The sequence below is a fragment of the Dasypus novemcinctus genome, chromosome 9 (assembly GCF_030445035.2).
Source record: "Dasypus novemcinctus isolate mDasNov1 chromosome 9, mDasNov1.1.hap2, whole genome shotgun sequence".
Taxonomy (NCBI): Eukaryota; Metazoa; Chordata; class Mammalia; order Cingulata; family Dasypodidae; genus Dasypus; species Dasypus novemcinctus.
In genome coordinates, this window is record NC_080681.1 from 96,332,860 (window position 1) to 96,357,837 (window position 24,978).

Here is a 24,978-nt window from a genome sequence, read left to right on the forward strand (position 1 = left end):
GTCTTGTAGATGATGATGGTGACATTGGAGCAAAGGGGGAGAATCAGGGCAGGTGCATGGCAGGCAGAGAGCACAGCTGGGACCTAAGTTCATGGGGCTGCACCAGCCATGTTCAAGATTTGTGGGTGACCTGAGGTGGCAGGAAGTGTGGAATGTATGGCAAGGAACAGCAGGATCCACAGCCTGAGTGCAAAGAGCCATGAATGTCATGCTAAAGAGCTGAGACTTCATCCTCTAGACCCTGAGGAGCCAGCAACAGGTATAAATTGAGGAATGACAGGTGTGCCTTTTAGAAAGATTTCTAGGGAGGCGGTAGAGGATGGGCTGGAAAGAGGCAGAGCAGTAACAAGGCTGTAGAGATGATGTGCCCCAAGTGAATGCAGCAGCAGTGGGATGAGATGCCGAGAGAGCCATGCACAGTCTTGGGCAGAGGTGGCTGTGATCTGAGGCAGATACCAGCACGCTGGTTCTGTGAATTTCCCCAGCAGATGTCTAATTCACAGAGGGAAAAATTCCTTCCTGTGTATCATTCATTCATACTATTACATGCCATGCATTCACTTGACAGACATTATTGATGCCATCTCTAAGCCCTGGCCAGGCCAGTTACCAAGCTAATGGAATATAATCCCTGTTATCTAGGAGCTACAAGTTCATTAGGGGAGGCAACTATGATTGATGGATTGTAAAAATGCCCCGACTTATTCCTCTCTCTGCATGTATATGCCTTTGCAAAGTGACTTTGGAATTCCTTTCATAAAATGTGGAATTTATTTCCCATCCTTTGAATCTGGGCTGGCCTTGTGATTTGCTTTGGTCAATAGGATGTGGCAGGGATAACTGTGTGCCAGTTCCAAGCCTAGGCCTCCAGGGGCCTTGGCACCGCTTCTCCATCTCTTGGAATCTTGTCATGCCATGAAAGACCAAATGGAACAGAGACAAATCAGCTCAAGTTGTCCCAGCTGAGGCTGAAGAAATGTAAGCCAAGTTTGGCCCAACGCAGGCCAAATGAGTAGAACCTCCCTGATGACTCATTGCTCATGAGCAATAATAAATAATTTTTATTTTAGGCACCAAGTTTTGGGGGATGTGTTATGCAGCAATACCTAACTGATAGAGCATATAACAAACTAACTTTTTCAAAAAGCACACTATAAAAGCTCATAACCCAGTTGTGTCTAGGAAATCCTAAATGTTAATAGCCTCTAGTCTCATGTCACACCTCATTTTAGGCAGGGATCAGCACTTCACCTTATTCATGGGAAACCCTTCTCCATGGGTCTCCCCTGTTTCTGCACAGTAGGTGGGCAAAGACACTATCTTTGCTCAGGACCATCTTTTCTTTTTACTTATTTAACACCTTTATTAACAGGTGCTTGCTGTTTGTTGACTTTTTTGGGGGAAAAAATCAAGTTGTGAACTTTTATTACAAGTTAAAATGACGTTCTTAAAAAACTCACCCTGGCCAGATATGAAACCATTTAAAAACCTCTGAAAGTGTATTGGGAAAAACCAAGCTTCTTAAAACACACATTTGTCATTACCAAAAAGAGACATCTTTACATATAAATAGCAAACACCCCATGTTGTATAAGTAATGCAGATAGTCCTAGTTATCTGTTCAATGGGCAAAAAGCAAGCACTTAATGTCTTCAGCTCCATCTCTTGTTCACTTCTTACTGCTGGAATTTCATATTCATTTCTTCCTGTTGGATGACTAAACTGGATGATGGTAGAGATGGTAAGCAGACATTTTCTTAGCCCCCTCCTGCTCAACCTCCAGAGTGGACGAATTCTCAGCTGGTAAATCGGCTGCCTTTGTCTCTTTGCCTTGTGGTGTAGGGTTTTCAGGGTATCTGCGCCCACAGTTGAGGTTGTAGTGGTACTGACAGTGAGGTGGCTTTTCTCCTTGATTTTCCTGATCCTCTCCATTGCTGTCCTCTCTAGGCTGTCTTTGGCAAGGAGGCCACTGCAGAATCAAAATCATTGTCTATTACCCCATACATGCTGTATGTGAGAACAGGTCTACCTTGCTCTCCTGCACCCTGGCGGTCAGCACCCTCCATCACTCCGCCCTGCACAGGTGGTTGGAAGACAGTCAACCCCCACAGGGCCTCCGCGTGTAGTAGGTGGGCAGCGTCTCCTATGGTAGGGTCCGCATCGCTGGCCCAGCCTTCAGGAGCACTTGCCCATCCCTCCTTCTCTTCCCCACTCCCACTAATGTGATGATTCTGCTGGTGATAACGTGGAGGACCCTGGTGACGTGGATAATGCCAACAATGGGTACAGTCTACTGCATATTTCCTGCCTTGCATGGAACTCCACCAAGGCTTGTGTCCACACCCATTCCTCCTTCAGCAATGTCAAAAGCCACATCTCCAACACTGCGAGGGTACTCCCAGGGGTTATTCTTTATGGCAGGCTGGTGCACAAATGCATCTTCCTTGGTGTTATTCCTGTCAATGAACCATATCCATTTCTTACATTGACCCACTTTACTGTTCCCCAAATTCAGGGTTGCAGTGATGGAGCCTGGGGCTGGCTGCAGTGGGGCTGCCCAGAGCTCTCTTGGGTCTGCTCTTTGCTCCTGCTCTGGCTTGAACCCCATGACTATCTTTAAAAGTTAATTGTGCAGTGAACAGTCTTGGAGGCTAGAGATAGTGCCCCCTCCAAAGCAGAGAGATAGTTTGTTGTCCAGTATGATAAAGCTAGGTCTCCCTCTAGGGCAGCCTTTAGGTGGGCACTGTAAAAAGACCCAGGTGTCCTAAGCTAGGGAATGAAATCCACTGCATGTGCAGGCATCACCTGGCCCTTGCTGTGTCACCCTGCCGGAACTGGAGTTGGGGAAACCAGCACAAATGCTGCTGCTACTGCTGTGAGTAATAACATCCTTTGTTTCCCACTCAGGAGTTTCATGTCTCCTGCCTGCATCTTGAAGCCATGGCAGGCTAACTTCTTCCCCATCCCTATTTAGCCTTCCTGCTATGGGGGCTCCAGCCTTCCCCAATCTACAGCCCCCCTTAATCATACCCCATCCCCCAAATCTTTCTCTAGCTCTTCATTTGCTCAAGCCGAGGCATATGACCCAGGTTTCCCCCAGTTTTGCGAGTTCAGCTTCCCCACATCCATCACCCAGCTCAACAAACAAAGGACACTTCTTGGACTCCACCCTTCTTAGAAGGCAGCTAGATATGATAACCAATAAATAACTTTTTCATTTCACAAATAAATATTTTGCCACAGTGGTTCAAAGATGTGAGCAATACATTGTGAAGACACAAAGGAGGGAAAATATATTTTGGACTAGAGATCTATTAAGGCTTCCAAAAAGGTAAAGGGTGAGTAGGTTTTCCAAAGGCAGAGAGAGCAAGAGCCTGCCCATCCGTGAGAGTGACATGGACTCACACGTACGCAGAGGGAGCTATAAAATGATACAGAGATTTCAGGGAACAGCTTGGGCCCCTCTGAGGCTGGCAGCCTAGGGAGGGCACAGCTGAAAGACTGCCTTGAGGTCCAGTCCCAGAAGGCCTGGAAGATGTCAGAGATCACAGAACAGAATGACCCACTGAAACCACCTTGAATTGTCACCTGTCCCTGGGTGCTGGACACATGTCTGCAATTTTTTAAATTCACATATCAAAATATCAAAGCACAAGTGCTTGTAAACCAAAGAAAACACCCACTAATCATAGTTTTCTACAGGAACACCCTAACTGACATTTTAATTAACAAGCTGTTCTCCCCCCACTCCGTTTTTAATATAAGGACTCCTTGTTGCTTTAAATCTAAAATTAATTAAGTGAGAGTTCTCCTCTGGAATGGAGTGTATGGATCATGCTAAACGGACGGGAGTGATAAGGTAAGATATATGGCTGGAAGTGGTGGGCACAGAAAAACTGCCTGTGCAGCTGAGATGAAGCCAACCAGCCACAGCCCATTTACTCACCGAGGATCTGGGCGTCCTGGAAAAATCCAAGAAATAGTCCATTCTAATCTGAAGCCCAGCTGAGACCTAGAAGTACAGAAGCTTTAAACATGGTCCCAAGGCCCAGCCTGACCCAGCCCCGGCTCTCTCCAACCTTCATCTCACACCCTCCCCCTCGTTCGTAGGCTCAGCCACACTGGTCTTCCTGCTAGTCCCCAAACCTGGCAAGCTCAGTCCTATACCGGGGCCTTGGACTCGCTGCTTCTGTGGTTGGGAAGCACCCTTCCAGCACATTCGCACAGCTGGATTCTGATTCAGGTCTCAGGTCACTTCTCTCTTCCTCTCTCGATACCATTTCTAACTACCTCATTTAAAATAGTAATCAATATGCACCACAACCACCATTACCCTGATTTATTGTCTTTGTAGCACTTACCACCAACTGAAATTTTGTCATCTGTGTGTTTATTGTCTGTCTGCTACCATTAAAGTGGAAGCTCCAAGAAGGCAGGGACTTGTGTCTCATTCACGGGTGCCTGCCCACACCTAGCATGTAGCTGACGCTCAGTAAAAATCCTTGCATGGAGGGGTGCTTCTGCTGAGAATGCTCGTCCCCTCCCCTCCTCCTTTCCTTTCTGCCCTCCTGACCCTGGCTGACTCGTGCTCATTCTTCTGGTTCCAGCTTAAGCGACATTTCTTGGCCCTCCAGCCTGGGCCAGGACATTCTTTGAGACTCTCCTTTATTGCACCCATCACAATTGAAATTCATAATTATTCAAATGGAATACTTATTGCCTACCAAGAACTCAGTTCCATGAGGGCAAGACTTTGCTTAAACTCTTCATAATTAGTAGCTGTTATTTTCACTTTATTTTTATCACCATCATCACCACCACCACCATCATTATGCAGGGTTCCTGTGACCAAGGCAAGCAGAGGGAAGATCTGTTAAATAACACCAGGTGTGGCCGTGCTCTCTCTAGGACATGTGACAGTGTTTGGGGGTGACAGGGACCCTGTGTGATCTGAGTTAGAGGTCTTGGCACGAGATTCAGTAAGCAAGTATAGAACTGAGGTCCCTTTCTGTTATCAAAACTTGTTCCCCCAGGCAATGATCAACTGTATATATCCCATCATTCTGAATATAATCTATTGGATTTATCTATTCTTCTTTTGATGGACATTTCAGACTGTTTCTAATTTTTTGCTATGACGAATAATTCCATAATTATCCCTTCACTCTCCTGCCCCATCAGATCTTTTCCTCTTTACTGGGTTGTTCCCATTATCCAAAATACATATTGCAATTTCTCTCATCTAAAACAAAAAAAAATAGCAATGAAAATGCTATGTCTGTCTACATCCCATTCCAGCTACCACCTCATTTCTGTGCTCTGCTTTATAGCCAAACGCAGCACATCCACATCTCCCCCTATTTTCACCGCTACACCGAAACACACTGTCAAGACAGGCGGGGCCCTCCGTGCTGCCGAACCCAACCGTCAGCTCTCAGGCCTCCTCCTACTCAACTGTTGGCATCATTTGGCATATTAGATCATTACTTCTTTCCTGGAGACTGTTCACTGCCCCTCTGCTTGGTCCTTGTCTGAGAAGGGCCCCTCCTTCTCTGTCTCCTTCTCAGTCTCCTTTTGCTGGCAAAGAACGGCAGGTCCGAGGACTGGGCCCTGGGGCCTCTTCTCTTCAGCACCTGCTCACGTGCCCTGGTGAATGTGTCCAGAGCCCTGGCTCTGAATACTACCTGCACCCTGCTGACCCCTGGGTGTATGTCACCCTTCCTGACCTCACCCCTGCCCTCATGGACTCCGTCACCCTGTGGACATCTTCGTCTGAATGGGCTTATCAAATTTAACATGTGCAGAATCACACAGGTGTGCCCTGTTACTTTCCACCTGGACTCTTCTTTTGCTCACCCCCTCATGCAGTCTTTCAGCAGATCCTGTTGGCTGTACCTTCAACGTGTATCCAGGACCAATTCTGGGTACACCTCCACCGCTGCCACCTCGTCGAAGCCGCCAGCATCTCTCAGCTGAGTTATTGCAGTAGCCCGTCCCTGGCCTCCCAGCCTTGCCCTCCCCCAGCTGACTGTCAATACCACGGCTAGAGTGGTCTTTTTAAAACCACACGAATGCACATCTTTTCTCTGCCTAAAACTCTCCCATGGCTTCCCATCTCACTCACAGTGAAAGCCAAACTCTTCACAGAAGCTGACAGGGCTCTCCATAGGCTGGGCCTCAGCTGTACCCACACAACACAAAACTTCATCTCTTACAACCCCCCTCCCCCATCCACACATCCCTATTCCATCCGCACTGACCTACTTGCTGTTCCTCAAACTCACCAATTACCCTCTGGTCTCAGGGCCGTGCACTGGATAGCACCTCTGCCTGGTCTACTGCCTCTGCCCTCATCGACACACATATCCGCGTGCCTAACTAATCATCTGTTTCCTTATCGGAGTGGCCCTCCCTCACTGCCATGTGTAAAATAGCGTCCTCCTCCCCCAGACCTCCCTGTCCACTGTACCTTGCTTTCCTTTTCTTCCACACTTATCACCACCTGACATACTCTTTGTTTAACTTATTTGTTGATTAGTACTATCTCTCCCCAAGTAGAGTGTAAGCTGTGTGAAAGGGGTTATATGCATTTTGCTTCCTGATCTATCCCTATTATGTAGAACACATAGCAGGTACATAATACATTTTGGTGAATGAATATTGTGGTGGTTTGGAACTGCATGTACTTCAGAAAATCATGTTCTGAAAGCTAATCCATTCCTGTGGATATCAACCTATTGTAAGTAGGACCTTTAGAATAGTTACTTCAGTTAAGGTACAGCCAGTATGTCTTTTTTGGGGGGAGGGGGCAGTTTATAAAGGGTATTTATTTAGGGTTGGAGCTTACAGTTATCAGGCATAAAGCATAAGTTGCTTCCCTCACCAAAGTCTATTTCTACATGTTGGAACAAGATGGCTGCCGACGTCTGTGAGGGTTCAGGCTCCCTGGGTTCCTCTTTCCCTGGGGCTTCCTTCTCTTTCCCGTGTGTGCTAACTTCCTCAGGCTTCAGTATCAAACGCCAACATCAAAAACCCTCCAGAGTGTGTCTTAATCTTCTTACTGGAGTTCTTTAAAAACAGGGTGAACAGAGAGAGAGAGAAAGAGAGAGAGAGTGCCATGGAAAAAAGAAGCTGAAAGCAATGGAACCCAGAAGAGAAGGAAGAGACCAGCAGACGCCGCCACGTGCCGTGCCATGTGGCAGAGGAGCCCAGGATCACCAGCAGCCTGTCCTCAGGAAGAACGCATTGCCTTGATGATGCCTTGATCTGGACATTTTCATGGCTTCAGAACTATAAGCCTGTAAGCCAATAAATTCCCACAGTTAAAAACAACACATTTATGGCATCTGATTTTGGCAGCTTAGCAAACTAAAACAAATATCTGTATCTACACCCTTGTGCACAGGTGGGTTACTCTAGATCAGGCACAGGAAGTAGAAGTGCTCATTGACAGAGTGTGTTCGAATTTTAACTTTCCTAGAGTCAGCTGAATTTCTCTCCAAAGTGACTGGCTCGAGAACTTCCCATTTTCCTATGTCCCCTCCAACACTAAATTTTTGCCAAATTGAGGGGCAAAAGTGGTATCATGTTGTTTTAATTTGTGTATTCATTATTATTAGTGAAATTGAGGGTCTTTTCAATATTTCCTTTTCACTGTTCCACCTTTACCTACATTTTCTTTGCTCATTTTCCCATTGAGTTGTCTAGTTTCCAGGCAGTGAGCCCAAACCTACCTCCAGTGTGCAATTTCAATGTGGGATGCTTGAAAAGGCTTCAAGAATCTGGTGTGAAGGTAACAGGCAGAGCTAGGAGCCCTAGAATCCAGCCTTGTTTCTGCAAATACTTTGCTGTGTGACCTTGGGAGAGTCCATGGCCTCTCTGGGCCTCATTGCCCTTCTGACAACTGAAAAGATCTGTTTAGATGCTCTCCAGGTTACTTCCAGCTATAGGGTTTTTTGATGCAATTCATTTGACGATTATTTATTGGGCAACACTCCACACCAGGCCCTCTTTTAGGTATGGAGGGTATCTCTGTGAACAAGAGAGACAAAGTCTTGCTCTCATGAAACTTATATTCTAAAGAGGCAAGTCAGAAAATAAGGGGAAACAAACAAGTAAATAATATCACTTCAGACAGTGCTAAGTGTCACGAAAAAGAGTGATGATGTGGGAGAGGTTGACACAAAAAGCTTTTCTGAAGAGATGATATTTGAGCAAGGACCTGAGTGATGAGATGAAGCCAGCAATGGAAAGATCTAGAAGAAAATGCAATCGAAGCAGAAGGAGCAGCGAGCATAAAGTTCCCAAGGCAGGAATAAGCTTGGCAATTTTAAGGAAAAGGAAGAAGGTAGATGAGGCTAGAATGAAGGAGCTGTAATATGCAAATATCTGGGGGAGAACGTTCTAATCACAAGGAACCACAAGGGCCATAAAGAGGGCAAAGAAATATGGCTGACTGGAGGGACCCAAAGAGAGCTGCTGTGGCTGGAGCAGAGGGAAAGAGAAAAGGGGCAAGCACTGGGGAGGGTGAGGGGGGCACAGCGAGCTGCAGATCTGGTCTGGGATTCTAATAGCTCTGCTCTTTATCCTAAAAAACAGTGGAAGGAGGAGGAGGACTTGTGTGCAGGGGAGCTAAGTGCTCAGATTTGCTTCAAGAGAGCACCCTGGCTGCTGTGTGGAGCACGGACTATACAGAGGAGGAGGTTCGGGAAACCGGTTAGGAGGATGCACCCGACACTTGTCATTTCTGACTGCTCAACCTCTGAAAGGTATTTGGGACCCCAGCCAATCTGAGAGCCCTTTAGGGAGGCAGGGCCTGCCCCACACCCCAGAAGCTGAAGATAGGAACCCGCTCTCCTTGACCCCTGCAGCTAGAGCGGGGCACGAGCCCAGGCAGTCAACTAACTGCTCCTGCCTGGGGTTTGGATCTGGAGCCAGTGACAGCTCCAGGGGCTGTTGGGAAGCCATTCCACTGCGGGGGTGCTGGCACTCAGGGTGGTAGCACGTGGCAGTGTTCACTGTGCAGAGAAGCCCTGGAGGAGCAACAGCTTTGTAAGGCAGGTGGGGGGCAGACCCCTCCCAGAGGGGGAGCCATTGCTCAGCCCCAACTACTGGGTCCAGGCAGGAAATCAAGCCCAGTGGAGCCAGATCTTCAGATTTCCCAGAAGAAGCTGGAAATCCAATTTTTTATGTAAAAGCTCCCAGATTTTATGCCACTGATGAAGTCCAATTTTAAAAACCATGCAGGTCAGAGCAGGGAGGTCAGGTGTAACTTGTGGGCCACCAGTTTGTAACCTCTCTGCTCATGTTTTATCTTGTTGAGACCAGGAAGTCCTTCCTTATATCTAACCGGAAGAAAAGGGGAGCATTTGAGCAGAGGCCTGGAAAATAGGCAGCTAGAGATGAAGTTTCTTGGCGAAAAGGAAGCAGCTGTGCTTCTACTGCTCCCTAAAGTAATGAAGTCCAAGGGCAGAGGTTGAGCTGAATCCAGAGAAAAGGAAGTCCTGGCACCTCTGGATTACAGTAGCTGGAACCAGAGTGAAGAAGGTCAAGGGCAGGGAAGTAGCAAGCAAGTGCACAGGTAGCCAAGCCCGCCCTCCTTCGGGTTGGCCATGCCTGCCCCAGGAGCATCACGTTTCCTCTGGAGAGATACAGGCAACGTTAGGCAGGACAGCAGCAATGAGCTAAGAGAACCAGGCACTGCCACCAACACCAAATGACCCTGGGCCTCTCGTCTGCTCCCCCGGGGCCTCCGTTTCCCCTCTGTACCATGAAGGGGTGGGGCTAGCTCAGCCCTAAGGGCAGCTACCCGCTCCTCGGGTGCCCTGCCCAGCTGCTGTGCCATGAGCAAGCAGCCTCTGGGGCGGCTGCAGAAGCACGCGGAGACCGCCCCACCATCACCACGCACTGAGCAATCATTTCTGGAATAACTTCAGATTCAAGCAGCTTTTGTAAACTGCCCCGTTTAAATTAAAACAAATCAATATGCTTTCTAAAATTTAGTCTCAGCTAAACAGCTGTGACAGTTCATAGCAACCTGAACTTGAAATGAACCCACCCTACGTATAAATAAAGGCTTTGATGTCTTCATTAGTTTCTCACATGCCATTTTTTCACAGTCTATCAGGCTAAGTGCTTTGCAACTTATATATATTTTTGCAGGAGGAGTATTTAACCTTCTGATTAGTCACCACAAGCAGCACAATGACAGAAACCCTGATTTTGCACACAATGAATTTATTGATAGATTTAGCCCATTAGCTGTATTTACCTGTCAGTTCTATGGACACTAATGAGTTGTTTTTCAAGGACTAATGAGAACTGTAATGGCTAATGGATGTTTACAGCTTCACCGCGCCGCACCATGTGATGCCGTGAGCACCCGCTCCTGTCCCTCCAAGTCTTTAATTGGCACCATCAGAGGACTCTTTAATTACATATGAGCAGACAATAAAGATCCCGGCCAAATCAATGAGAGGAAGGCAGCGGGATTCCGCAGGAGGCTGGCCACTTGGACGGGCACCAGCCCAAGGCTCCCGCCAGCGTGGTGGCTTCCCTCGTGACACCCTTGGCAAGAGGCCACGTTGAAGAACATCCAGGCAGGGCGTGTCTCTACCGATGTTCCTCCTGGCTCACACCCTGAGCTTGGAGAGCAGGGCTTGAGGTCATTGTCCTGCCCGGGAAGTACGGTCCTCAAAGGCGCTGGGAAAAGAGCACTCTTGGATTTAGTTAAACTTTTTTATTCATCACAGACATGTCTTAAGATGTGTGACATCCAAAGATCAGGTCCTGGCTAAGGTAAATATTAACCAAGTAATCTTAGCATTAGCAAGGGAGAACTGGCTAATGATAAACTTACAAAGAAACATTTACAACACTTATCTACTCATTCATGTATTTATCCATTCACTTAGCACTTATCAAGGACTGAAGATAAAAATGCACCCCAAAAAAGGTAGAAAAACAGCTAACATTTCACCAAGTAGGTAACTGAGGGGAAAGAGCACCTAAATTTGCAGCATTTAAATGCTTTAAAGAAATGTAATTGTAATACTTTCAATTGCATAAAATCCTGCAAGGATAATATTTCCATACCAAGGTCGCACACTTGCTGGAACTACTGCTCTGTTTCTGATCAGGATCCATGTGCCAGACAGTTTAAGAGCACCTCATTCTGGTTAGGAGATGGAGCTAGAGTTGAGCAGTTTCTAACAGAAAGGGCAGAGAGCGTCCTGACTGATCTAGCGAATCTTCTATCCGAGGAGGCTGGTTAGGATGGGGAGGAGCCTGGGGATTGTTTCATAAGAGGAGCAGGTTGTGGGGATGTTAAGCCTCAAGAGGAGGGAACTGGTGTGATGGGTAGAGGGGAGATGCTTCTGAGAGAGGACATATGGTGACCTGAGGAGATCACACAATGATCGCTGGCCATGAGGTCTGAAGACCAGCCCTGCCTTGGTCTTTTCCAGCTCCCGCAAGTGAACCTACTGCTGGATGTGCCTTGACATTCCCAGCACCCTAGCCAACCTTGGGAGGGAGGGCTAACCTTTCTTGGTGCCTCCTCATTGCCATGAACACATTCAATTTGATGATGAGGATGTTGCTAGAGAAATTAGAAGAGCAGTTTCCATAGAGTAGTGGGGGCGGAAGCCAGATTGCAGGAGGATTAGGGAAGGAGTGGGTGGTGAGGAAGTGGCAGCAGTGACAAGCTGAATGATGGAGAGAGATAGAGCAGTCACTCAAGGGGGTCAGGAGGACCTGAGCATGTTATAAGTTTCTAGGAAGATGTCAGCTAAAGGGAAAGATTGGAAATGCAAGAAAGGGAAGATGACTAATGGAGTCGGTCCCAGAAGTATTGGGAGTGGGGTAAGAACTGAATAAAGAATTGAGGAGGAGGGATTGGCCTTGGAGCAAAAGATGGACCCTATCTCCACTAATGAAGGTGGTGGGGTGGAGGGGGCATTTTTGAAGTAGAGAAGAGGGAAACCAAGGGAGCTTCATTCTCTCCTTGTTTTGTTCTCTGAGAAGCCCGGGGATCTCATTTGTCTCAGCCCAGAGCTTGAGAAGCATAAAGAAGATTTGGATGAACAACTGTGGGGTTCTCAATCAGAGCCCATTTAGAGTAAAAGGATTGGAGAGGATCTCGCTTGGGCCTGGTAGAAACCCTCTTCAGGGCACTTGAACAGTAAGGCTGTGTGGCTCTGCCCAGGAAAGTGAGGAAGAAACAGAATGGTTTTTCCAGAGTTCAGAACTGTCAGGGAGCTGTGGGCAGTCAAGAGCATAAAGGATGCTTGGAAGTTGTGAGACCATGGGATTGAGGCTGGGAGTCTAGAGGAGGAAGGATGGTGAGAATCAAGAGAAATGGAAAGTGGAGAACCTTTTGAGGATGAAGAGAAGGTTCCAGAGGAACAAAACAAAAGGATATGGGAAAGGCAAGGGAGTTTTGGAACTGACTCCAGGTTGACTCAGCTACTAAAAACAGGAACCTTCCCCATGGCTGTTTCTCCCATTCCCTAACAACATCCTGATCAGGAGAGGGAGACCATAAGCAGCATTTTCTTCCCAGCATCCGAAAGGGATCAGAGTTGGCTGTGCTTTTTCACTAGGCTCAAGCATCTGGTATGTCTGAGATGAACTCTTGGCTCCCTTGTGCCCCTAAGTCACAGCTTTTCTCCAAGGTATGGCAAAGCTCCCACCTCAGTTTCCATACCAACACCTTGAGTCCTTATTAGAACAGAAGCATTTCCAAACCCCAGCCTGCCAGGAATAGACTCATCCTGACCTTTCTTTGCCTGGATTTTGCAGGTCCCTTCCTCAGGGCGAGTGGGTCCTATCTGGATTCTCTCAGACAACCAGAGAGACCAACACTGTTGCCCAACTTTCAGGAACTCTCCTGAGTCCCTGTAACCTTTGGATAGTGATGTACTCAGCAGCACCAAGCCAGAGTTCACAAGACCCTTTGTTCCTGAAAAATCTCTGTCACAAAGGACCATGCTGGAGGCAGGTGGGGAGAAATCCTGAGCCAAGTGCTGTGATCACCGAGGAAAGGGGAGAATGGGGAAAATGAGAAGTTGGGCTTGGGGTGGGTCCATCCCATCCAATACTTAATTCCCTTAAGAAGCATTTATTGAGCAAGTACTTACTGTGGGTCAACTTCTGTATTTTGCAGTAGGGATATCTATTTAATTCTCAAACCAGCCATGTGAAGTAGCATTCACCCTTTCAGTGATGATAAACCTGGGACTTTAAGTGTAGCTGGTGCACAAGTAATCCAGGTCTTTTCCCTCTGTGGACAGTGCCCCTCCCACAGCACACACTTCATTGAGATTGGGCCTCACCACTACCGGTAGACCCACAACTACCTCCCCACAACTGCCGCCACATACCTGCCCCTGCATCACAGTCATCTGAAGGAAGGTCTCTTGTTTGCCACGGCCTGGAAGGGAATGGTATTGGAATCAAATACTAAACATAAACATCTAGGGGGAAAAGTACTGGACTTGGAGCTCTAAGACAATGATGAGTTTAGCTGCTGGCTGTAAAATTCACCAGCTGTGTGACCTCAGACACGTCACTTCACATTTCTAACCCTCAGTTTCCTCATCTGTGAAACAAGAATCCCTACCTCATAGGGATGTGCCAGTAATTGTTTAACAACCGGTTCTCCAAATAAAAACTGAAAGCCCAAATTTGTAGTTTTTGTTGATTCCCACAGTTTAGAAAATACTACTACCACAGCTGATGTCAAGCTACTAACATGAGGCCACTGAATCCAGATTTGGGAAGAGACGTGGGGTAGCACGCCATTATATAGTACTTTCTCTGTAAAACAGACATCAACAAACTTGAATAGAGATAATGGTAAAATACGGTGAAATAATTAGATGTGTTGTTAGTGTTTATTATCTTTGTATTTAATATAATTTATTTAATTGCAAGGTTTATAATTTAATCTTTAATAAAGGCTATGTTTAACAACTGGCTTGCAAAATTTCTAAAATCTAAGAAGCAGCTCTCCTGAGCTGGCTCCAGCTGCACACCACTGACCATTGTGATTATGCTGGTGCTAAGTTCAGGGCTAGAGTTGGTATTCACACCCAGGTCTGGCTGACTCCAGAGTCAATGCTGCAGCCACCATGTTTCCTGCCTGCACCACAGGGTGGGAGCTGGCTGCCTAAGGGAGCTGGCCAACCCCAGGCACTGTTAGGGAGAAGGGAGGGAAAGGCTGATGTGCAGGCACTGCAGCAAATAAAAGCAGGCATGGCCTTCCTCAAACTGCTGCACAAGCTTGCATTCTGCTTAGGTAGTCAACCCACTCAACCTCCCAGGGCCTCAGTTTCCTCCTCTGTCAACATGAGTGGGTTGAACCAACTAACCTGAGAGTCCCTTCCAGATCTGAAGTCCTCCACCCTCACTCGATACATAGGTGGTGCAGGAGCCTTTGGCAGCTTTGGAGCAGGGGTATGGGCTGGTCATACCTGGAGCTGGAAGATCTGCTGGAGGGGGGTCAGGGGAAAGGCAGAGACCATATGTGAGACAATTGTCCTGGTTTAGCTGAGAAGTCCCAAAGAGGCCACCGAAAGGGTGGCAAGAGACATTTTTTGCACAGTGGAACCATCCTGCCTGGAAGTAAATCCCAGGGCTTAGTCCTCCTCACCACTATGACATGAGTGATAACGGGTCTCTTCTTTCCCTGACTTGGGCTTCCTTCTCTTCATTTATAGAGTGAGAAGGTCGAGCTCTGTGGGATCTGACTTCCTCCCATCCTGACCACCATTACTCTGCAACCATGGCATAAAGACCCAACTAGAATGAGGAGATGGATAAGAGACAAAGGGTATGGGACCTGTGACGCTAACCAAGTGGGGCATTTGGGGGGAGAAGAGCCCAGCGTCTCAGCCCAAGGGTGGAAAGATGAAGGGACTCAGGAGGAGTTACGTGTGTGTGCACGTGCATATGTAAGTGCATGTGGGGAGGAGTCTGTGTGTGTGTGTGTGTTTGTGTGTGTGTGGTGGAGGGCAAGTGTCGCTTTGGATGCCTATGTGTGTAGTGTTGGCACATCCTCTAATGTGTGTACAAATAGCACCCCAGTCCTGGGGTAGCATGGGGACCTGGCACAAAGGCGGGTGCTGCCAGGGGATGCTGGAAGGATGCTGGGCTGATTCCGACCATGTTGCCATGGAACCCCCGGAAAACTGCAGGCTGGGAAATGACTGTTGGGTGCAGCTCCATCTCGAAGGAGCCTGTATCACGCCTTTGGCAGAACATTAGGTGGGAGTCTCAGTACACAATGAGCTATTGTTCTTTAAAGCTTTATACTAAATCTGTTTCCAAGGTTTTATGAATCATTTTGCTCCTGATCTTAAAAAATAATAATATACAAGCCTCAGTGCAGGAGGCCTGTTCAGCTTGTTTTCTCATGGAGAGGGACATGAACTTGGACAGAACTCCTGCCTGCCTCTTGCCTGTACAGATTCTTGAAGATTGTGATGCAGTCTGTGGCACAGGCTACCTCATTGCCGAGCTTCAACCTGGGAAGGAAAGTGTGCATCCTAAGGAGAAAACAAAAAATCAACCAGACTTGGGGACTGCCAAGTAAAACTCAGGACAGGCAGCTCAAGCTGAGGCCAAGCAGTCTGAATGACCCAGGCAGTCCCCAAATGGGCCCGTGCCCTCAGCAAGTTCAGCTGAGCAGGAGCATCCTCCATAGGAAGGAGTTTTAGGCCTCTCAGGCTTGTGAGCACTTGCCCCAAAGCATCAAGTTTCCCGTTTGCAAAGAACTCATTTCCAAGGATGCACATGACCAACAGAGTTACCTACTTTATTCTTCAAGCATCTGCTTTCTTATCCATTTGTCCTTCCATCTGTCACCAGCCTGCCAACCTACTGGCTGCCGTTTTCCCTTAGAAACCAGGCTCCAGAAGATCATGGAAGGAAACCTTGGGCTCCAGTAACCTAGCGCTTGTTGGCTGTGCCACATAAGCCATCCCCACTCCCAAGCAGAAGCTAGAGAGTCTGAGTCTTTCCTGGGGCCTGGCCCCAGCCAGCCTCAGAGCAGATCTTAGCAAATTGCTGAACAGACGAGGCTGCCAAGAGATGAAATCTATACCAGACAGAGAGGTCTGTGGGAGATGCACATTCACGGGATTGTCTCTCTCGGTTGTTTTCTCCAAATGGAAAATGGGGGGGGGGGGCTTGTCTAGGGCTCCTCTGGCTCTGCCATGATCTTTGATGTGTACTGGGTGTCCAACTTTCCCAGGAACAGCTGCATTCCTTCACCTGCTCTGATTCCTGACGCTGACATGCTCCAGCTTTTGCTTCCCTCTCCCTTTCTGGTATCTAGCCCTGCCTCAGTTTCTCCCCTCTTAGCCAGAGCCAGACTCTGAAACACCCCCAGTCCCAGCTGAAACTCTCCTTGCCTCCCGGGCCTTAGTCCCTGCCCGGCTCCCACTTGCAGATGGTTCCTGCGCCAGTTATTATTTAAGCGAGCTGCTTCTGGCTCACATGTTAATTAAAACCCGCTGTCCAAAATCTCTTGGTACAATTTGCAGTGTAATCTGTAGCCTCTAGTGCATCATTGTATCTCTATTAAAAGGGATTCTCTGTAATGATGCGGGGATTTAATTAGTTTCTTTGCCAATGTTGTAAAACACAGTGATAAACGAGCCAACAGGTCCACGGATCATTATTCTCCTCAAGATGAGCTTATTAGCTGATTATGAATCATTAACAAAGTCTACACGGGATTTCTTATCTAATTCAACACAAGTTTTAACATTCAATGCCCAACATCCATTTCTTTCAACCAGCAACATTGTGAAGCGATTGCAATCTGTATGGTTTCCTTCTCTCTGCTTGGGTACCCCACCCCCATCTCCCTAGTATTTAGTTTTAGATCTATCCATGGGGAAACCAGACCTGGTGATTGGAGACCATAGTGCAATGAACGTGGGGTCCTATTCACAATGAATGAGGGGTACAAAATTCTTATGTGCATGGGCGTGTGCATTCTGTGTATTCACATGTGTCTGTGTCCACAGGCCTGTGGATGGTGCTTACTTGTTTGTGTATCTCTGTGTAACTTGCACACATATGCATGAATTGAGGTGGATGTTTAAGGGAAGGGAACATTCTGAAGAGATTTCAGACTGATGTTACTCAACAACTCCATGAGATGTCAGCGTTCCCGAAAAGCTTCAGATGAGCCCCTCCTCCCTTCCCAGCTTGGGGTCATGGTCCCTTTCAATTGGCACACATATTGGGTTCCTGATAATGGGCCAGGCACAGTGCTTGACATTACCAAACCTCACAGGTAACGGGCACTCTCCCTGCATTATAGATAAGAAAACTGAGGTCCTAAGAAGTTAAATAACTTGACCAAGGTCATAGCAAGGAAAAGGTGGAGTCAGAATTCAAACATAGCTCTGCCTCATCCCAAATCCCTTTCTTGATACTACACTGCCTCCGTATCCTAGCTTCCTCTTATCAGAGAAGCCTGTGGATTCCAGGGCAGTGACATGAACATCACATCTCCCTGGAGCCCCACTTCCTTGCACATAACACCTTGTCACGGCCTTCTAACAGACTGAATGTTGGAAGAGGAGCTACTACTTCCTAGACAAATTATCCCTCGGGAAGCACCTCGAGGCACTTGGTCTTTGTAGTGGACTTCACTTCTTTATTCCATTTCATTTCAGCAAGCAATGGTGTCATTCAAGCCTTCATGGAGGCTTGCTATGCTGACCAAAGCTACTGTTGCCAACAAGTATGATAGCACTTAGGTACAAATGAGCTGAAGAGAAGAAAACTGGGGTAGTATCACTTAAACGTTGGAATGACTGAAGACTACCTGTGGGAGACAGTTGTATATAAGCATAACTGTTACAGGTCAAGGCAAGTTAGAGACCCAGCATGCTCAGATTGCAAATACACAGGCCACAGGGAGACAGAGAAAGCTGGATTTGAGCATGATGAGGGTTCGAGAAATGCTGTTTGTTTGTTTGTTTTCATAGCTGCTAAAACAAATACCATACAATGGATTGGCTTAAATAATGGAAATTTATTGGCTCAGTTTTGAGACTAAGAGAAATCCGAAAGTAAGATGTCAGCAAGGCAAGACTGTGGTGTTCTGGGGCTGGCCACTTGGGGTCTTTGGTCCTTGACTTTTCTGTCACATGGCAATGCATATGACTCATCTCCTCTTTCTCTTCTGGATTCTGTTGACTTCCAGCTTCAGGCTGCTTCCCATGGCTTCTTTTTCTGCCTGAGTTTTACTCTCTTATCAAGGATTCAAGTAATCCTAATTCCAACCTGATTCAATTGGGTCACACCTTCACTGAAGTAACATCTTGAAGAGATCTTATTTACAATGGACCCACACCCACCAGAATGCAGACCAAGACCAAGAACGTGTCCAAACTGGGGTGCAAAATTCAATCCACCACAGGAAGCAAACCTTTGCAGAGATAATTCTTCACTTGTCAATATAGGGTCAAAGGAGAGCAATGAACATGTGCATACTTTAGGTCAGTGTCCATACCCAAGCAGTCCAATGTGACCAGGGAGATGAAACAGTGGACTGCTAGGTGAAAAATGCTCTAGGCAAGGTATAGTGATTCCAAAATATTGGTCCATTCAGAGAAGGAACCCCACAAGTGAGAGGCTAAAAAGAACTTAGCAGGGGTCAGGGGGACAGTCAGGCCTGTGGGGTATTAGGCACCTCTATTCCCAGCAAGAATCTGAAGTCCTGGGCAAGGACACAGAGGCATAGGTCATGCCAACATAACTAGTATGGTGGCAGGTATGAGAAGGCTTTCCAGAGCTTTCCACAAGCCCACAGGAGAAAGAAGGTGCTCCACAAAGATCTGTTGAATAATTGAGTATTGGTTATATAAAATTTCTGTATCAGGTAGCTCCTGATATATAACAAAACATCCCAAAACTTAGTAGCTTAGCATAGCCAATTTATTATTACTCATAAGTCCATAGGTCAGCTGGGCTTTCTGTTGATTTGAGCCTGTTTTCTGCCATTTGGGGCTGGGCTTGACTGATCTTGGCTGGGTTTGCCCATGCATCTATTGTGTGATGGAAGTTGGCTGGGGAATAGATAATCTAGGATGGCATCATCTGGAAAAAGATACCCCTCTCCATGTGTCTCTCATATCCCTCCATCAGGGTATCCTAGGCATGTTCTCAAGTTAGCAGCAGGGGTCCAAGAGAGAGCTAGCCTGGGTTCATAAGGAAGGAAGAGATATAAGAGAGAATGTGGAAACATACAAGCACTTTTTCAAGTCTTTGCCTATATCACATTTTTAAACATCACATTGACCAAAGCAAGTTATGTGGCCAAGCCCAGAGTCAGAAAAGAAGGAGACTACAAAGTTACAGGGCAAGGGATATGGAGACAAGGAGACCATTAATGGGATTCTTGGTGTAATTACTCCATCACAGTGAATGAATCAACAAATGTTTGAAGTGAAAGTCAATAAGGGAGCAAAACTAAATCCAGATGCTCTAACTAGTGGGGTGAGGCCACATGTTTCTCTGTTCTTTTGGTCAGAGATGGCTCAAAGATTACAAGAGCTGAGCCTGCTCCCTTTGTAGCTCTGCAGGGAGGGGCTGCAAATAACCTCTGCTGCTTGGTCCCACAGGCTACATCTGTACCCCACTTTATAAAATTGGAGTGCCCCTAAAATGTAGTGTAGGAAACTATAAATAGTGGGATGTCCAAGGTGTGTTGTCTCATGGAATGTTATGTCTCTTTGCTTCTCTGTGCCCCCCCCAACCCCCACCAGACTGTAACCTCCTTGAAATCAGCAACCATGTTTTAATCCCCAGGAAAGCTTCTGACCTTGGAAGTAACTGACAAAGTGAACATACAATAAATTATTGTTTTAATAAATGAATGAAACCCCAGTGAGTCACAAAGAATTAATTTACATACTGCAGGGGAATTTCCAATCTACTTACGCAAAATCTCTTTGCAAGATGTTAATAGTCACCTTTCAGATAGGAATCGTGTAAGTTAAGGTTTTTATACCTGTGGCTTTATTAAAACAAGACATTCAATAGGCAGGGATGCATTAACTGGGAAATTCATTCCCTGTTCTCTGCTTAAATAAGAAGCCCACTTCGTGCCCATTTAAACCAGGTTCCCAATGAATGCTTCTAGAATCATTGATTCAGAAGTTAGAAAATGTTCTATTTTTCAAACTCCCATTACTGTATTGCAAGAGGTCATTACACAGTGAATAATTCCATGACCTACATACAATGAACAGGACCTTCACTGTAATATTTAACCTAGAAAAGAGGAAAACAGAAACTGTCAACTCTGTCTTCCAACAGCTGAAGGGATTTTTGGAGACAGATTTGAATGGACAGGGCCAGGACCAGAGGAAGATTTTGACTCAGTAGAACATCTTCCTCATAAATTTTGAAAAGTCCTTTTCCCCCTCACTTTTGCGTGATAGTTTATCTGGGTATGAAATTCAAGGTCCAGCTATTTTCCTTCAGCACTTTGAAGCTACTACTTTACTGTTTTCTTGCATCTATTGTTGCTGCTGAGACTTTTGTTGTCACTCTAGGTAGCAATCCTTTGTAAGTTATCTATCTTTTCTTCTGGTAGCTTTTAAGATTTTATTGTTTTCTTTGATACCTTACAGACATGTCTACAGGTGTATAATTATCTTTATTTTATCCATATTAGAAATGAAAGAGGAGTCATTATTATTCATCCCATGGACATCAAGAGGATAATAAAGGACCATTATGAACAACTCTATGCCCACCAATTTGATAAATTAGATGAAATGGGCAAATTCTCCTGCCACAAACTACCAAAATTAACATGAGGAGAAATAGATCATCTGAAAATGCCTCTGTCTATTAAAGAAATTGAGTCAATGATTAATAGCTTTCCATAAAAGAAAGCATCAGACTCACATGGTTTCACTGCTGAATTCTACTAAACACACAAGGAAGAAATAATGATTCTCTACATTCTCTTCCAGAAATTAGAAGCAGAAAGAATGCTACCTAACTATGAGGCCTACATTACCTTAATACCAAAACAGATAAGAAAGGAAAACTATAGACCAATATCTCTCATGAACATAAATGCAAAATCCTGACAAAATATTAGCAAATTGAATCCCAAAATATATAAAAAGAATTACGTATCAGGACCAAGTAGAGTTTATTACTATATGCAAGACTGTTCAACATTCAAAAATCAATTGCTATAATCCACCACATCTGCAGGCCAAAGAATAAAAATCATATGATCATACCAATTAATGCAGAAAAGCATTTGACAAAATCTGCACCCATTCATGTTAAAAACCCTCAGCAAAGCAGGACAGAAAGGAACTTCCTCAACTTGATTTTAGAAAATCTACCAAAAACCTATAGCTAATATCCTACATAGTGGTGAAAAATTGAATGCTTTCCCTCTAACCAGGAAAAGACAAGGATATCCTCTCTCACCATTCCTATTCAACATTGTATTAAAAGTCCTACCTAGCACAATAATACAAGAAAAAAGAAATAAAAGTATACAAATAGGGAAGGAAGATATAAAACTATGTTTGTTCACAGACAACATACTGTTTATAAAGAAAATTCCAAAGAACTGGAAAAAAAAGTCTCATGGAACAAATAAGAGATTATAACAAGGACATAGGCTATAAGGTTAATATATAAAAGACAATTGCTTTCCCTAAATACCAGCAATAGTTACTGGAATTTGAAATTAAAAACATAGTATCATTTACAATAGGACCAAAAAATGTTATATTTATATATTTAAATATAAATCTAACAAAATATGTACAGTATCTATGTGGAAAACAATAAAACTCTGAAGAAAAAAATTAAAAACTAAATAAATGGAGAAATATTCCATGTTCACGGATTAGAATATTCAGTATTGTTAAGATGTCAATTCTTTCCAACTTGACCTATAAGTTCAATGCAATCCCAATCAAAATCCAAGCAAGCTTTTTTGTGAATATTGGCAAAGTAATTCTTAAGTTTATATGGGAAGGCAAAAGACCCAGAAGAGTCAACAGATTACTGAAGAACAAAATAGAAGGACCAACTCTACCCAACTTCAAGACTACATTAATCAAGACATTGTGGTACTGGGAAGCAGATGTGGCTCAAGCAGTTGGGCTCCTGTCCACCATATAGAAGGTCCAGGGTTCGATGCCCAGGGCCTCCTGGTGAAGGCAAGCTGGCCCACATGGAGTGCTGACCTGCACAGAGTGCTGCCCTGCGCAGGAGTGCTGCCCCATGCAGAAGTGCTGCCCCATGCAGAAGTGCTGGCCCATGCAGAAAGCTGGCACAGCAAGATGATGCAATAAAAAGAGACACAGAGGAGAGATAATAAGAGATGCAGCAGATCGGGGAGCTGAGGTGGTGCAAGAGAATGATCACCTCTCTCCCACTCTGGAAGGTCCCAGGTTCAGTTCCTGGAGCTGCTTAATGAGAAGACAAACAGACACAGAAGAACACACAGTGAATGGACACAGAGAGCAGACAATGGGCAGGGGGAGAAATAAATAAATATATCTTTAAAATAAAAAAGACATTGTGGCACTGTACAATGAATAGATACATAGATCCATGGAATATACTAAAGAGCCCAGAAATAAACAGTGTGATCTTTGACAAAGGAGTAAATGTGATTCAATAGAGAAAGGATAGTCCTTTCAAATAGTGCTAGAACAAATTGGACATCCACATGCAAAAAAATAATTTAAGAATCTATACTCAGCTCTCATACCTTTCACAAAAATTAATTCTAAATGGATTATATACCCAGATATAAAATGTAATGCTATAAAACATCTAAAAGAAATCAAAGGTGGAAAATCTACATGACATTGGGTTTGAGTTTTAGATACAAAATCAAAAGTATAATCCATGAAAGAAAAAAAAAGATATATTAGACTTTATTAAAATTAAAATTTTCTGCTCTGTAAAAGGCACTGTTAAAAGAAAGAAAAGATAAGCCACAGACTGGGAGAAAATATTTACATAACACATATAAAGACCTTGTATAAAGAAATTGTATCCGAAATATACAAAGATTTCTTAAAATCCAAGAAAAAGAGATAAACAACCGAACTTTAAAATGAACAAGGGAAACGGACTTTGGCCCAGTGGTTAGGGCGTCCGTCTACCACATGGGAGGCCCGCGGTTCAAGCCCCGGGCCTCCTTGACCCGTGTGGAGCTGGCCCATGTGCAGTGCTGATGCGCGCAAGGAGTGCCGTGCCACACAGGGGTGTCCCCTGCGTAGGGGAGCCCCACGCGCAAGGAGTGCACCCATAAGGAGAGCCGCCCAGCGCGAAGGAGGGAGCAGCCTGCCGAGGAATGGCGCCGCCCACACTTCCAGTGCCGCTGACGACAACAGAAGCGGACAAAGAAACAAGACGCAGCAAAAAGACACAGAAAACAGACAACCGGGGGAGGGGAGGGGAATTAAATAAATAAAAAAATAAAAATAAAAATAAAATAAAATAAAATAAAATGAACAAAAGACCTGGACACCTTACCAGAGAAGATATACAGATGGCAAATGAGTATAAGATGCTCAACATAATTTCTCATCAGAAAATGAAAATCGAAGCAACAATAAGCTGCTATTACACACTATTAGGATGACAATAATCCCCGAACCTGACAATACTAAATGCTGGTGAGGACACAGAGCAAAAGAACTCTCATTCATTGACGGCAGGAATCGTAAGATGATACAGTCACTTTGGCAGTCTCTAACAAAGCTAAACTAATCTTACCAAACAATCCCACAATCATGCTCCTACATACTTACCAAATTGATTTGAAAATTTATATTCATCTAGAAATCTGCATGCAAATGTGCATAGAAGTTTTATTCATAATCACTCAAAACTGGAAGCAACCAAATGTCCTTCAATAGATGAATAAATAAACTGTGGTACCTACATACTATGGGAAATTATTCAGCAATAAAAGGAAATGAGATATCAAGACATGCAAAGATGGGAAACAGATGTAGCTCAACCAGCTGGGCTCCCATCTACCATATAGGAGGTCCAGGGGTCAATGTCCAGGGCCTCCTGTTGAGGGTAGGATGGCCAACGTGGCGTGCCGGCCCACACAGGAATGCCACCCCGTGCAGGAGTGCTGCCCTGCATGAGAATGCCATCCCATGTGGGAAAGCTGCCCCACACAGGAGTGGCAGCCGATGCAGAGCGCTGGCACAGCAAGATGACACAACAAGAGACACAGAGGAGAGCAAATAAGACATAGCAGAACAGGGAGCTGAGATGGTACGAGAGAGTAATCGCCTCTCTCCCACTCCAGAAGGTCTCAGGATGGGTTCCCAGGGCCGCCTAATCAGAATACAAGCAGACACAGAAGAACACGCAGTGAATGGACACAGAGAGCAGACAACGGGGTGGAGGTGGGGGGATAAATTTTTTTTTTTTTAATCTTTAAAAAAAAGACATACAGGAACCTTAAACAAACATTGCTAAGTGAAAGAAGCAGTATGAAAAGGCTACATATTGGAGAAAGTCAAGCAGGAAGTTGGCAGAGGGAGATAGATATATCAGGTCTCCATCCCCCAACAGAGGCTTGGAACAGCCAGTAAGAACTGGCAGAAACATCTTTCTCAAATCTCCAGGAAACAGTTAAGGACTGTAGCAACAGGGCAAGCACCAAATCAAGGATGTTTATTTTAAAATGGTAGGATCTCTTGGCACCCTGGATGGACCATCGCCCTCACCTCATCTGCATGGCACAGAGCTGGCCCAGGCTCCCACTGCAGATCCTGGTATGAGTTCCAAGGGAGCAGAGTGAGCCTTGCATACAAACTAGGAGCATGTATGTCTGGCCCAGTCTGTCTGGTGGTGACCTGACAGACTTGGGGTTTCAAATTTTGTTCTGCATGTAGAAGTCAGCTCATCAAGCTCTCCCACAGAATATTGTGG

At 45.4% G+C, this 24,978-nt stretch overlaps 1 pseudogene; it reads right to left on the minus strand.

Annotated features, from left to right (window-relative positions):
• Nucleotides 1-1,717: 1,717 nt before the first annotated feature.
• LOC111766225 (Y-box-binding protein 1 pseudogene) lies at nt 1,718-2,499 on the minus strand (annotated as a pseudogene).
• Nucleotides 2,500-24,978: the final 22,479 nt, after the last annotated feature.